The following is a 13,821-nucleotide window of genomic DNA, read 5'->3' as shown; positions in this document are numbered from 1 at the left end:
GGAGACGATCGTAGAGATGCTGGATGTAGTCCTGTGGAACGGCTTGCCATGCCATTTCCACCTGGCGCCTCAGTTGGACCAGCGTTCGTGCTGGACCTGCAGACCGCGTGAGACGACGCTTCATCCAGTCCCAAACATGCTCAATGGGGGACAGATCCGGAGATCTTGCTGGCCAGGGTAGTTGACTTACACCTTCTAGAGCACGTTGGGTGGCACGGGATACATGCGGACGTGCATTGTCCTGTTGGAACAGCAAGTTCCCTTGCCGGTCTAGGAATGGTAGAATGATGGGTTCGATGACGGTTTGGATGTACCGTGCACTATTCAGTGTCCCCTCGACGATCACCAGTGGTGTACGGCCAGTGTAGGAGATCGCTCCCCACACCATGATGCCGGTTGTTGGCCCTGTGTGCCTCGGTTGTATGCAGTCCTGATTGTGGCGCTCACCTGCACGGCGCCAAACACGCATACGACCATCATTGGCACCAAGGCAGAAGCGACTCTTATCGCTGAAGACGACACGTCTCCATTCGTCCCTCCATTCACGCCTGTCGCGACACCACTGGAGGCGGGCTGCACGATGTTGGGGCGTGAGCGGAAGACGGCCTAACGGTGTGCGGGACCGTAGCCCAGCTTCATGGAGACAGTTGCGAATGGTCCTCGCCGATACCCCAGGAGCAACAGTGTCCCTAATTTGCTGGGAAGTGGCGGTGCGGTCCCCTACGGCACTGCGTAGGATCCTACGGTCTTGGCGTGCATCCGTGCGTCGCTGCGGTCCGGTCCCAGGTCGACGGGCACGTGCACCTTCCGCCGACCACTGGCGACAACATCGATGTACTGTGGAGACCTCACGCCCCACGTGTTGAGCAATTCGGCGGTACGTCCACCCGGCCTCCCGCATGCCCACTATACGCCCTCGCTCAAAGTCCGTCAACTGCACATACGGTTCACGTCCACGCTGTCGCGGCATGCTACCAGTGTTAAAGACTGCGATGGAGCTCCGTATGCCACGGCAAACTGGCTGACACTGACGGCGGCGGTGCACAAATGCTGCGCAGCTAGCGCCATTCGACGGCCAACACCGCGGTTCCTGGTGTGTCCGCTGTGCCGTGCTTGTGATCATTGCTTGCACAGCCCTCTCGCAGTGTCCGGAGCAAGTATGGTGGGTCTGACACACCGGTGTCAATGTGTTCTTTTTTCCATTTCCAGGAGTGTATTTTTTAGCACTTAATTCTATATTCGATGTTAACATATTTCTCTTCTCCAGAACGGTTTTCTTATAATTGCCAGTCTATATTTTATATACTCTGTACCTCGGCCATCGTGTTTGCTGCCCAAATAGAAAAACTCATCTACTGCTTTTGGTGTCTCGTTTCGTAATTTAATTCTCCCGGTATCGCCTCATTTAATTCACTTACATACCATTATCCTTGTTTCGCTTTTGTTAATATTCATCTAATATCCTCCTTTCCATTGTGTTCCAACTCCTCTGCTGTCTCTGACAGAATTACAATGTAATCGCAAACATCAAACTTCTTATTACTGCTCACTGAACTTTAATTCCTTCTCCAAATATTTCTTTGCTTTCGGTTACTGCTTGCTCGAAGTACAGATTGAATAACATCGGGGATAGGCTAGAACGCCCTCTCGCTCCCTTCTCCACTGCTGCTTTCATTTCTTGCACTTCGACTGTTACAAGTTTCTATACAAGTTGTAAATAACCTTCTGCCCCCTTTAAGTTACACCAGTTAACTTCCAGTCGACTTCTACAATACTCCAAAAGCCATATACTTCACTTAGGTCTGCCTTTCCGTAACCTGGTTTCTAAGGTAAGCCGTAGTGTCAGTCTTGCCTCGCGTGTCCCACACATTTCTCTGGTATCAAATTGATCCTCCTCGAGGTCGGCTTCTGCCAGTTTTTCCATTCTTCTGTAAATAATTCTTGTTAGTATTTTGCAACCATGACTTATTAAACTAATAATCCGGTAATATTGACACCTGTCAGCACTTGCTTTCTTTGAAACAGGAGTTATCATAGTCTTCTTGAAGTCTGAGGGTACTTCGCCTTTCTCATACATTTTGCACACCAGTGGAAAAGTTTCGTCATGGTTGGTTCTTCCAAGGATATCAGTAGCTCTAATGGAATGTCGTCTACTACCTGGACCTTCTTCCAACTTAGATCTTCCAGAGCTCTGTCAAATTCTTCTCACGGTATCCTATCTCATTTTCATCTATGTCCTCTTCCCTTTCTATATATATCACCTTCAAGTTTATTTTCCTTGTACAGCACTTCCACATATTATTTCCATCTTTCCACTTTCCCTTCTTTGCTTATTATTGGTTTCCCCTCAGACTTTTGATGTCCATATAGCTGTGTTTCTTTTCTTCAAACGTCTCTTTAATTTTCCTATAGGAAATATCTATTTTTCCACTAGTTGTACAGGGTGCTCCATTGATCGTGACCGGGCCAAATAACTCACGAAATAAGCGTCAAGCGAAAAAGCTATAAGGAACGAAACTTGTCTAGCTTGAAAAGAGAAACCAGATGGCGCTATGGTTGGCCCGCTAGATGGCGCTGCCATAGGTCAAACGGATATCAACTGTGTTGTTTTTTTTTTTTAAATAGGAACCCCATTGTTTATTACATATTTGTGTAGTACGTAAAGAAATATGAATGTTTTAGTTGCACCACTTTTTTCGCTTTGTGATAGATTGCGCTGTAATTGTGTCAAACATATGGCTCACAATTTTAGACGAACAGTTGGAAACAGGCAGGTTTTTCAAATTAAAATACGTTTGAACATTTTATTTCAGTTGTTCCAATGTGATACATTTACGTTTGTGAACTTATCATTTCTGAGAACGCATGCTGTTACAGCGTGATTACCTGTTAATACCACATTAATGCAATAAATGCTCCAAATGATGTCCGTCAACCTCAATGCATTTGGCAATACGTGTAACGACATTCCTCTCAACAGGGAGTAATTCGCATTCCGTAATGTTCGTACATGCATTGACAATGTGCTGATGCATGTTGTCAGGTGCTGTCGGTGGATCACGATAGCAAATATCCTACAACTTTCCGCACAGAAAGAAATCCGGGGACGTCAGATCCGGTGAACGTGTGGCCTATGGTATGGTGCTTCGGCGACCAATCCACCTGTAATGAAATATGCTATTCAATACTGCTTCAACCGCACGCGAGCTATGTGCCGGACATCCATCATGTTGGAAGTACATGGCCGTTCTGTCATACAGTGAAACATCTTGTAGTAATGTCGGTAGAACATTACGTAGGAAATCAGCATACATTGCACCATTTACATTGCCATCGATAAAATGGTGGCCAGTTATCCTTCCTCCCATAATGCCGCACCATACATTAACCCGCCAAGGTCGCTGATGTTCCACTTGTCGCAGCCATCGCGGATTTTAAGTTGCCCAATAGTGCATATTATGCCGGTTTACGTTACCGCTGTTGGTGAATAACGCTACGTCGCTAAATAGAACGCCTGGAAAAAATCTGTCATCGTCCCGTAATTTCTCTTGTACCCAGGGGCAGAACTGTACACGATGTTCAAAGTCGTCGCCATGCAATTCCTGGTGCATAGAAATATGGTACAGGTGCAATCGATGTTATTGTAGCATTCTCAACAGCGACGTTTTTGAGATTGCCGATTCTCGATCAGTTTGTCTGCTAATGATGTGCGGATTATTCGCGACAGCAGATAAAACACCCACTTGGACATCATCAATTGTTGCAGGCAGTGGCTGACGCGTCACATGTGGCTGAACACCTCCTGTTTCCTTAAATAACGTAACTATCCGGCGAACGGTCCGGACACTTGGATGATGTCGTCCAGGACACCGAGCAGCATACATAGCACACGCCCTTTGGGCATTTTGATCACAATACCGATACATCAATATGATATCGATCTATTCCGCAATTGGTAAACGGTCTATCTTAACACGGGTAATATATCACGAAGTAAATACCGTCCGCACTGGCGGAATGTTACGTGATGCCATGTACTTATACGTTTGTGACTATTACAGCGCCATCTATCACAAAGCGAAAAAAGTGGTGCAACTAAGTCATTCATATTTCTTTACGTACTACACAAATATGTAATAAAAATGGGGGTTCCTGTTTAAAAATACGCAGTTGATATCCATTTGACTTATGGCAGCGCCACCTAGCGGGCCAACCATTCCGCCGTCTGGTTTCCCCCTTCAAGCTAGACAAGTTTCGTTCTTCGTAGTTTTTTCGTTTGATGCTTATTTCGTGAGATATTTGGCCCGGACACTATCAATGGACCACCATATATGATTATATATCTTTACTTCTGTCCTCTAGCATTCCTGCTTAGCTATTTTGCACTTCCGGTCAATACCATTTTTAGAGGTTTGTGTTCCCTTTCGCCTGCTTTATTTGTTGTACTTTCATATTTTTCCCTTCATGAATTGAATTCAGTATCTTCAGTGGTAGCAAGAACTTCTACTAGGCTTTGTCTTTTTAAGTGTTTGATCCTTCGCCGCCTTCACTGTTTCACCCGTCAAAGCTACTCATTTAACTTCTGTTGTATTCCTTTCTCCTGTTTCAGGCAATCGTTGCCTAATGCTCCCTCTGAAACTTCCAATGAGCTCGAGTTCTTTCAACTTATTCAGGTCTCCTTAATTTCATATCTTTTTACAAATTTCTTGAATTTCAGTTTACAATTCACAACCATTAAGTTGTGATCAGAGTCCATATCTGCCCCTGGAAATGTCTTACAATTTAAAAGCCGGTTCGTAATCTCTGTCTGACAATTATATTATCTGTCTGAAACTTTCCCATGTCTCCAGGTGTCTTCCATGTTTACAACCTTCTTTTATTCTTCTCAAACCAAGTGTTAGCGGTGCAGATCTCTACAAGGTAAATTCTTCATATCCTCCCCCGAGTCCGTATTCGACTACTATTTTCTCTTCTTTTTCATCTTTCTCCTACGAATCCCAGTCCCGCATTACAGTGAAGTTTTCCTCTCACTAAATTATCTGAATAATTTCTTCTGTCTGAGATACATTCTTTCAATCTCTTCATAACCAGCGGAGCTAGTTGGCATATGAATTTCTACTGTAGTGCGTGTTGGCTTCCTTTCTACGGCGGCTACGACAGTGCATCCACTATGCTGTCCGTAGCAGCTTACCCACATTCCTGTTTTCTTATCCTTCATTAGACGTGGTGACTGGGTGTTGTGTGATGTCCTTAGGTTATTTAGGTTTAAGTAGTTCTAAGTTCTAGGGGACTGATGACCATAGATGTTAAGTCCCATAGTGCTCAGAGCCATTTTTGAACCTTCATTAGATCTACTCCGGCATTTCCACTATTTGATTCTGTATGTATAACTATCTACTCATCTGAGCGGAAGTCCTATTCATCCTACCACTCGACTTCACTAATCGGCGCTACATCTGTCTTCAATCCATCACTTCCCTTTTTAAATGTTCTAAGCTCCTAAGGGATCAAACATTCCTCGCTCCGATGCGTAGACTGCGAGCTCTGTTTTTCTTGATGCCGTCGTCCTCCTGAGTATTCCCGGAGCAGAGATTTAAAAGGATGATTATTTTACCTCAGAAATGTTTTAAGCAACAGGATGCCACCATCATCTAACACTACAGCCTAACTGGATGCCCTCGAGAAAAGTAGTAACTGCTGTACTTTCCCCATGCTTTCAGCCAATCACAGTACCAGCACAGCAAGGCTATGTTGATTGACCTAACCAGATCAGTCACCCGTTCAGACTGTTGCCACTGCAACTACTGAAACCGCTGGTGTCCCCCTTCAGGAACCAAACGTTTGTCTGTCCGCTGAACAGATACCCCTCCGTTGTAGTTGCACCTACGGTGTGGCTATCTCTATCACTAAGGCACGCGAGGCTCCCCACCATGGGGAGTCCATGGTTCATGCGGTGATAACATCTGCTGATCTGTCTAGCAGAGTGCATGGCCCCATTAGACTTTAAGAGTGAACTTCTGCCCACACATTTATACTGTAGCAATCCTGATACCTCACCTCTACGACATTTCAAGTATTCACATCTGCCCACACGTGCTTATTCTGTAATTTGCTATCCAGTCTATTATGAATCCTGTATCATCTGCAATTAAAATATAGGATCGTCACAGGTAAACCCCGTAAACATCCGCTTGCTCGACCTACCGCTCCGTTATCTATTTTTGCTTGCAAAAAAATGGCTCTGAGCACTATGGGACTCAACTGCTGAGGTCATGAGTCCCCTAGAACTTAGAACTACTTAAACCTAACTAACCTAAGGACATCACACACATCCATGCCCGAGGCAGGATTCGAACCTGCGACCGTAGCGGTCGCGCGGTTCCAGACTGTAGCTTTTGCTTGCAGTTCATGAGTTACAAGGCAGTAATATTCCAAGTCCTTTCTCTTATCGTTATTTATCCTGGAAGTTATATAATGCCAGGTTTCACGAGGTTTCGCATCAACCATACATAAGTGCTTTATTTTAGCTGGGGAAGTATTTCTTTGCCTAGATCCAGAATCCTGTTAAAGTTATATCACAGACAATGGTATTCTATACCGAGACGTATGATACCTAAAATTTTAGGAGCAGCAGGTTGAAAAGCCACAGTACCCTTGTGGTCCACTGAAAGACATGACTGGAGGTTTGAGCAGGAAAGATGTAGTTGATAGAGCTGTTATTAGGCGTGTTTCGGAGTAGTAGCAGCATCAGGCATTCACAGAATCTATACCAGAACGGGAGTTGACGTGCAAGGTTATGTCGTCATACGTATCAGCTTCTCCAACCACCATGCCAGAATTATTAAAGTTAAAATAGGTGTAACTCCACTAAATTAATTGATAGAGGATACTGGGAATTCAATTGCAACATGCTTCATATTTTTAGGAAACAGTTAATTCCCAGAACGTAATGCAGTCTATAATTAGTTCCTCCGACAAGTTTTACAAACGCTATCGCACATGCACAGACAAAAGAATCACGCAATTTCCACTGATCAACTTTAATTAGACCACTTTCTTTCTGACATCACAACCAATCATCCAATAACAAAATATTATCCAGTATAGCAACCTAAGCTTCAAAATATCTGCGAAGTCTTTCTCTCATTGACAACAGTTCCGTGGTTTTATTTTCAATATTAACAGCATTACTATATCGAGATAGTGCTCGCCAAAGCTTATTGTTTTAACTACAGCTACCTTTTTTATTCACGCCACGGTGATGCAGATTAAAACGAGAATGAAATGGTTCGTTTTACGATACCACAATTTAATTATGTTTAAGTTCAAATAGTAACTAGCAATAAATACACCTCTCACATTGTATGTTTCACATTATTATCTCTTAATTCAATGATTTATTCATCAAGTCTGGCGATCCCGCCGTACAGGAGAATCTTCACACGTACGCTGCATACCAAAATAGCACTGAAAAACTGATTCAGCTGTTAGGAAGCACATTAAAAAGAGTGACCAGACGCGAATATGGCCCGCGTAGTGGGGGTTCCGTACGAACTTAATCATGTATGTAGACATGTCATCCATTCTAGGAGTGGAGGATCTCGACGATTTTTGTCTTTTAACAACACTAATACTGGTAAGATATCTGTCCCAAGGATTCCAAGAATTTCTAGAATGCTTTAAATTCAAGTTTGATGCCAGATAATGATGGACAATAGAAATATTCTTTTCCATCTGATCCAATTATAAATTAACAATTTTTCGTTTTTTCCTTTAATTTTGCTATGAAACCTTTATTCTTGCCAAATTTCATGATTCTGCATCAAGGGAAAGCATTCTATAGTGAGTGAGATTGTTAGTACCAAAATACGCGTCATAATTGTCTACATCGTTTGACTGCATTAACTTAGAAGTTTAACATTTTTACGACAGCAAAGGACTATGCTCTTCAATATGCGGCATACATTTCAAAATTATGCATCTACCCGTCCCTGAGAAAAAGGGATCTTAACGGATGGACAGACGGACAGTCATAAAACAAATGACAAAAAATTTTCTTTCGTGTGATGTAATTAAAAATTAACAATTCCAAATTTTTTCCTTTGCTTGTAATGTGAAACATTCTTGCTTGAAAAATTTCGTGATTCTAGACCAAAGAGAATTACCGTAAGGCTTTGATAAGTGAGCTGTCATATGTGACGTAGATGGCCGTATCGTTGGTTGTACTCACTTGTACATCCATTACACTGCCACGTGACAGTAGTATTTCAACCCGATACGGCTATCCATTCCTTGGAGAAAGGGGGCTCAAGAGACAGACAGACAGATACGTAGATAGTCTGAAAACAAATGACAAAAAATAGTTTCGTATGATATAATTACAAATTACCAATTTTCGACTTTTTTCCTCTGGTTGTAGTGTGAAATCTTGCTTCTTGCCAAATTTCATGATTCTAGATCAGTGGGATGTACCGTCTAAGTTTTGGTGAGTGAATTTGCATCAAAATATGTGCCAAAAATGGCCTTATCTCTTGATTACATTAAATTAGATGCTTCATCCTTGTACATCGCCAAGGACCGTTACCTTAATATGTGGCATAAATTTTAACTTGACACGTTCACGAATTCCTGAGAAAAAGTGTTTTGAACAGTCCGACAGATAGACAGGCAAATGGACAACAAAATTATCTTATAAGGTTTCCGTTTTCATCGATTGAAGTACGGAAACCAAATAATTAATTATCGTTAAATTACTGTAAATGTTTGTGCACCATAAAGTCAAACTTCAGAAACCACTCTTTAGAAACATGTTCACCCTCTTCAGTTACATCGAAAAGCTTCTTTTTAACACCAATTGCTAGTTTATACGTACATGCTCTTTTCTTGATTACTAAAATAAAACAATTAGTTATGCATAATTAGAAGAGAAGCTACTTTACAAAGCATGTTGCCACCTATACTGCAGGCAACAAGAATAGCCATATCCTGACTCTAGACAATCATATAATGAAGGAGAAGTTAATAAGGTTGTTTTAAACTTGTAGGTGTTGTTTTCATTTAACTCTCCTATTGAGAATTAGTCCTAGATGTTATACTGTAGTAGTAAAGGTTTCTGTGGTGAGACTGAAGTCACAGCACTATAAACGGCAGATGATGTATCTTTCACTAAGCGCGCTAGTCTTAGGAGCTGTAGTTCTGATGTAACACGGGGTGTACTACGATGTCTACGATGTAAGCTCGTTCAGATCAGGCTGGAGGAACCGTCTTGGTATGTCAGAGGTGAGTGAGAGACCAACGAAAGTGTTGTCGCCGATAAGTACCTTGTCAGGAGACTGAGACGTTGTTGGTACACCAGCTGAGGCTAGACGAAGCTTTGGGGCATGCTTGCAGGTGCATGTAAGATGTCTTGTTCACTGTGACGTAAGAAGGACAAAGGCATTGGTAAAATGTATTAACGGAGATATGATGCCCCGAGGGTACGTACCTGTGGAGTGTAAGCAGGAGGCTGGGGTGCTAGACTGGGGTGCTGTGCCAGTCTGGTGAACACGTGTGGTTTGCACGAGTAAATTGTCGTCCGAGGTTAGGTTCATGGTTGACAGGAGGAGGTTTCACTCAAAGTTTGTTAGGTTTAAGTAACAATGAGTATTTGAATATGGTTGTCCTCATTTCATTCCCTCTCATTCAAGGAAGTTCATATAGAAACACATCGTCTAATGGATTTAGCTAATGTATAATGGTCAACTTGTAACTACAACTGTTACTTACTTTGTAGAAGCACTGATAGGTCATCAGCAGTTCTGAAACAGCTATCAGATATTGGAGACGAAGTTTTGGAAACATTTTTCTTGTTAGGATAGAGTTTCCGGAGGGAACATGTAAGTTACTTAAAGCAGCGGAAATGCTCCTTTCGGAGGACAAAAAAATGCAAATATGTACCTGTTTATTTAAAAGACTCAGCTGCCTCATTCTACCTTCCATTTCACCTTCAAAAATTTTCAAAACATTTTGGCTTACGAACATATTCACGCTCTTTTTAACATGTAACGCACCTCAAACTCCCACACGCTCCCCTAATGATATTTCACGCCCACTAGACCATCGCTGTAAGCCACTGCCAGGTGTCCTTTCTCAGTCACTCATTCAGCCCAACTCATTGTCGTTACCACTTTGTGTCTCTCTGTCACTGCCTCCTATGTCACAGCCACAGTCCTCTTCGTTCTGTCCTGCTACTACAGTCTCCTCTCACTCTTACTGTCTCCCTCTTGCTCTCTCTCTTGCTGCAAATATCTCATTCTTTTCTTGCTACTGCTACTGTCTCTTCTCCCTGTTACTACCTCTCTCTTCCTCCTTGTCATTGTCATATACTCCACCTCGCATTATCAATGGCTTTCGTCCACTTCCACTTTCGCTTTCTCTTTATTTCTCCCCCTCTAATAGTCTCTCCTTACTCTTTTCCTAGCAATGTTCTGTCAGTTTGAACTATGTTCTACTTTCACCGTGTTCCTCTCTGTCTCTGACAGTGGCATTGTCTCCTTCACTCGTTCAATAACACAGCAACTGTCTATTATATTCCAGTATTTATTACTTTTCCGTCCCTTTTCCACTGCCACTGTCTTCCTCTTTCTCAAGTTAAAAAAGCTCGAATATGTCCGCAGGGCAACATTTTTGGGAAAATTTTTAAATTTGCTGAGGAAGGCAGAACGAGCATCAGGTGCCCCATTTTTGAGTCAGAGTCTTGTAAATAAATAGAAACATATTAGCAATTTTTGTACTCCGATACGAGCATTTCTCAGCTGGTTCCCTTTTTTTCCCTGCTGCAGTATGACATGTAACTCATATGAAAAGAAATATATTGGTCACTAAAATTTAGATAGTTTACTTACGTGAAATTGAAATAATGTATAACTAATTTTATACTTCAGACCGGATTTCATGTGAATAAAATGGTAGTCTTCAGTACTACAACGTGGGGTTCCCAGGTGGTAACAGAGTGACTTAACAGCATATTTCCCCGTGCGAAATCATTTGTAAGCTGTGTGTTCGCCTCACACCAGATTTCAGAATATTCATGAAAATGGGGGATACTGCTCATCTAGATAAATGCCTAGGGAACATACTGTTAAAATTTGAGCAGTTTGCTGCGGTTGTTTACTATTTACATTTTGCCTCATACTATATTTTACATGTAGGAGGAGGGTAACTTTTGAAGGTTGTTCAAGATCAGAATCTTAGAAACACATCGTCAAGAGATTCAGCCTCTTGCTGTGCTTATTCTCGGCTGAATTTTGGTCCGCTGGTGAGGGCGTAAATATAGCAGAAAGTCCCTTGGTGACACCACGAGCTTTATCAAGCCTACCTTAGACCACTTAAAATGTAAAAAGACCAACCGATTTGCCGGCCGGAGTGGCCGAGCGGTTCTAGGCGCGTCAGCCTGGAACCGCGCGACCGCTACGGTCGCAGGTTCGAATCCTGCCTCGGGCATGGATGTGTGTGATGTCCTTAGGTTAGTTAGGTTTAAGTAGTTCTACGTTCTAGGGGACTAATGACCTCAGATGTTAAGTCCTATAGTGCTCAGAGCCATTTCAATCAACCGATTTACTCCATTTGCTTAAGCAGGAGGAAGAGTGTGGTATTCGTGCCTTGACACTGTAATGTAGAAGAGTTGGTTCAAATGGCTCTGAGCACTATGGGACTCAACTTCTGAGGTCATCAGTCCCCTAGAACTTAGAACTACTTAAACCTAACTAACCTAAGGACATCACACACAATCATACCCGAGGCAGGATTCGAACCTGCGACCGCAGCAGTCGCGCGGTTCCGGACAGTAGTGCCCAGAGCCGCTCGACCACTCCGGCCGGCAATGTAGAAGAGTGACACAGACGATCCTTCTTTTGGGTCTACAAATGGTCCCTAGCCGAAGTGCTATCCAAAACACTGTATCTTACCTATATAAAACCAGTAGAACCCGAGCTATGAAAAAGCCCGTTTATATGCGCGATGTTTTGGAACGTACTAGGCAGGCAAACTGTCGCATGCATGCCGATACGGCTCATTTGTAAATTTTTTTTAAATTTGATTGCGGAGCTAGGTTCGATTATTGCATTTTTTTTTATAATCGGCGGTGACGCCAGATTTTATTGGGTTTTAATGGCTGTTTGTAGAGTGATCGTAAGTGTGGAAAATTGACTTTTTCGTTCTCTTTCTCTTTTCTAGTAAATATTGAGAAAGGTATCCCAGTACTTCCCCTCACCTGTCGCTCAGCTACATTAGCATCGAACACCACATTTTCGTTCCCTCAAATCCCTTCCGGCGCGAGTCGTCTGCGGCGCGGTGTACACGCGAGCGCCTCTGCGCCAGGACCCGGCGCGGCGCGGCCCGCTGGCGCCTGAACCAACAGTAAACGCTGCCGTTAAAGCAGCTTTGCTCTTCACTCACCGTTAGGCGGCCCGGTCCTCGGGCGCAGCCGCGGGGGTGCGGCGTGGGAACCTAATCAAAATTAATCACCCGCGATCCCGAGTCTCCGCGCCCGGGGACCGCGCGCCCGCGTGCGCAAACACCGATCTCAAATTAGCCGCCGAAATTAAAGCAAATATTATCCCAGGGCTACGCCACGCCGGGCGGAGCAGCCAAATTAATTTCCATATTAGCGCCCAGCTGGCTCGCAGACAGTCCCTATTTAGCCCGATTTGCGTGTGAGCTCGCTCTAATGGCGCGGCGCCCGTAGACGGCAGCCCGGCCGCCCAAGCAGTATGGCCGCCGCTCGCCGAGAATTATGCGCACACTTCGAAATTAACCCACTTGGCTTGTGTCTCTCGTGTCCCACTTCTCTCTTGTCCAGCTCTCTTCCATTGGATTCCGATAGCGACCACACCAAACAAACTTAAATGCTACAGGTCTCTAAAAACATGGAGGTCCATGAATTCTTCCCCATTTAGTCACTGTTCTCGGTTCTACCTCTATCTCAGTATATGTGCTTCATATGATCCCTGCACAATTTGTTTCTTTCCTATACCACAGCAGTTTCCTCATGTTTGTGCAACTGCTAATCCCGCCACTCTCATTATAATTCCCCATATTAAACGTTCCTTAAGCCGTCGGCGTACGGATCATGCATTCAAAAGAAGAGCGTCCCAAGTTTCTCACGTCATAACGTGGAATACGAGGCCCACGAGAAAGAGGGGCTGTGACGCGTACGTCTCAGCACGTGTCGCTCTACCTTTTACGAGTGTCAGCAGCCGTCCCCGGCAGAGAGCAAGTAACTACTTCACAAGAATTTAATAATTTTTGACTGCGCGTTTAAACGCATGCCAACTCTCGATAGCACACGAAAAAGTTAAGACCCTCAACTACACATCGATTTCCCGTCCGCCCAACACGGAGTCGAGCGTTTACGAAACGTAGCGGACAAGTTGACTAGAGCGATTCCCGTATTTACCGTGGAACCAGGTGGAGTAGCACGTTGCGGAGTATTTCCGAATGTGCAGAGCAATATCTAGCGCATCAGATATTCTGAACGTACATTTGAACGTAGACCAACGAAATGGCATAACACCACCTAATTCACATGAACGTGCCATCTCTCTTCAGTACAGTCGCGAGGTGCCATATTGGCTTTCAGTTGAAGCCCATATATTTCTCAGCACAAGCAAACTAAAGCCGGCCGCAGTAGCTGAGCAGTTCTAGGCGCTTCAGCCCGGAACCGCGCGGCTACTACGTTTGCAGGTTAGAATCCTGCCTCAGGCATGGATGCGTTTGATGTCCTTAGGTTAGTTAGGTTTAAGTAGTTCTAAGTCTAGGGGACTGATGACCTCAGATATAAAG

The sequence above is a fragment of the Schistocerca piceifrons genome, chromosome 7, assembly GCF_021461385.2.
Source record: "Schistocerca piceifrons isolate TAMUIC-IGC-003096 chromosome 7, iqSchPice1.1, whole genome shotgun sequence".
Lineage (NCBI taxonomy): Eukaryota > Metazoa > Arthropoda > Insecta > Orthoptera > Acrididae > Schistocerca > Schistocerca piceifrons.
The sequence above is the reverse complement of the archived record's forward strand: the minus strand, read 5'-3'. Positions refer to the sequence as shown.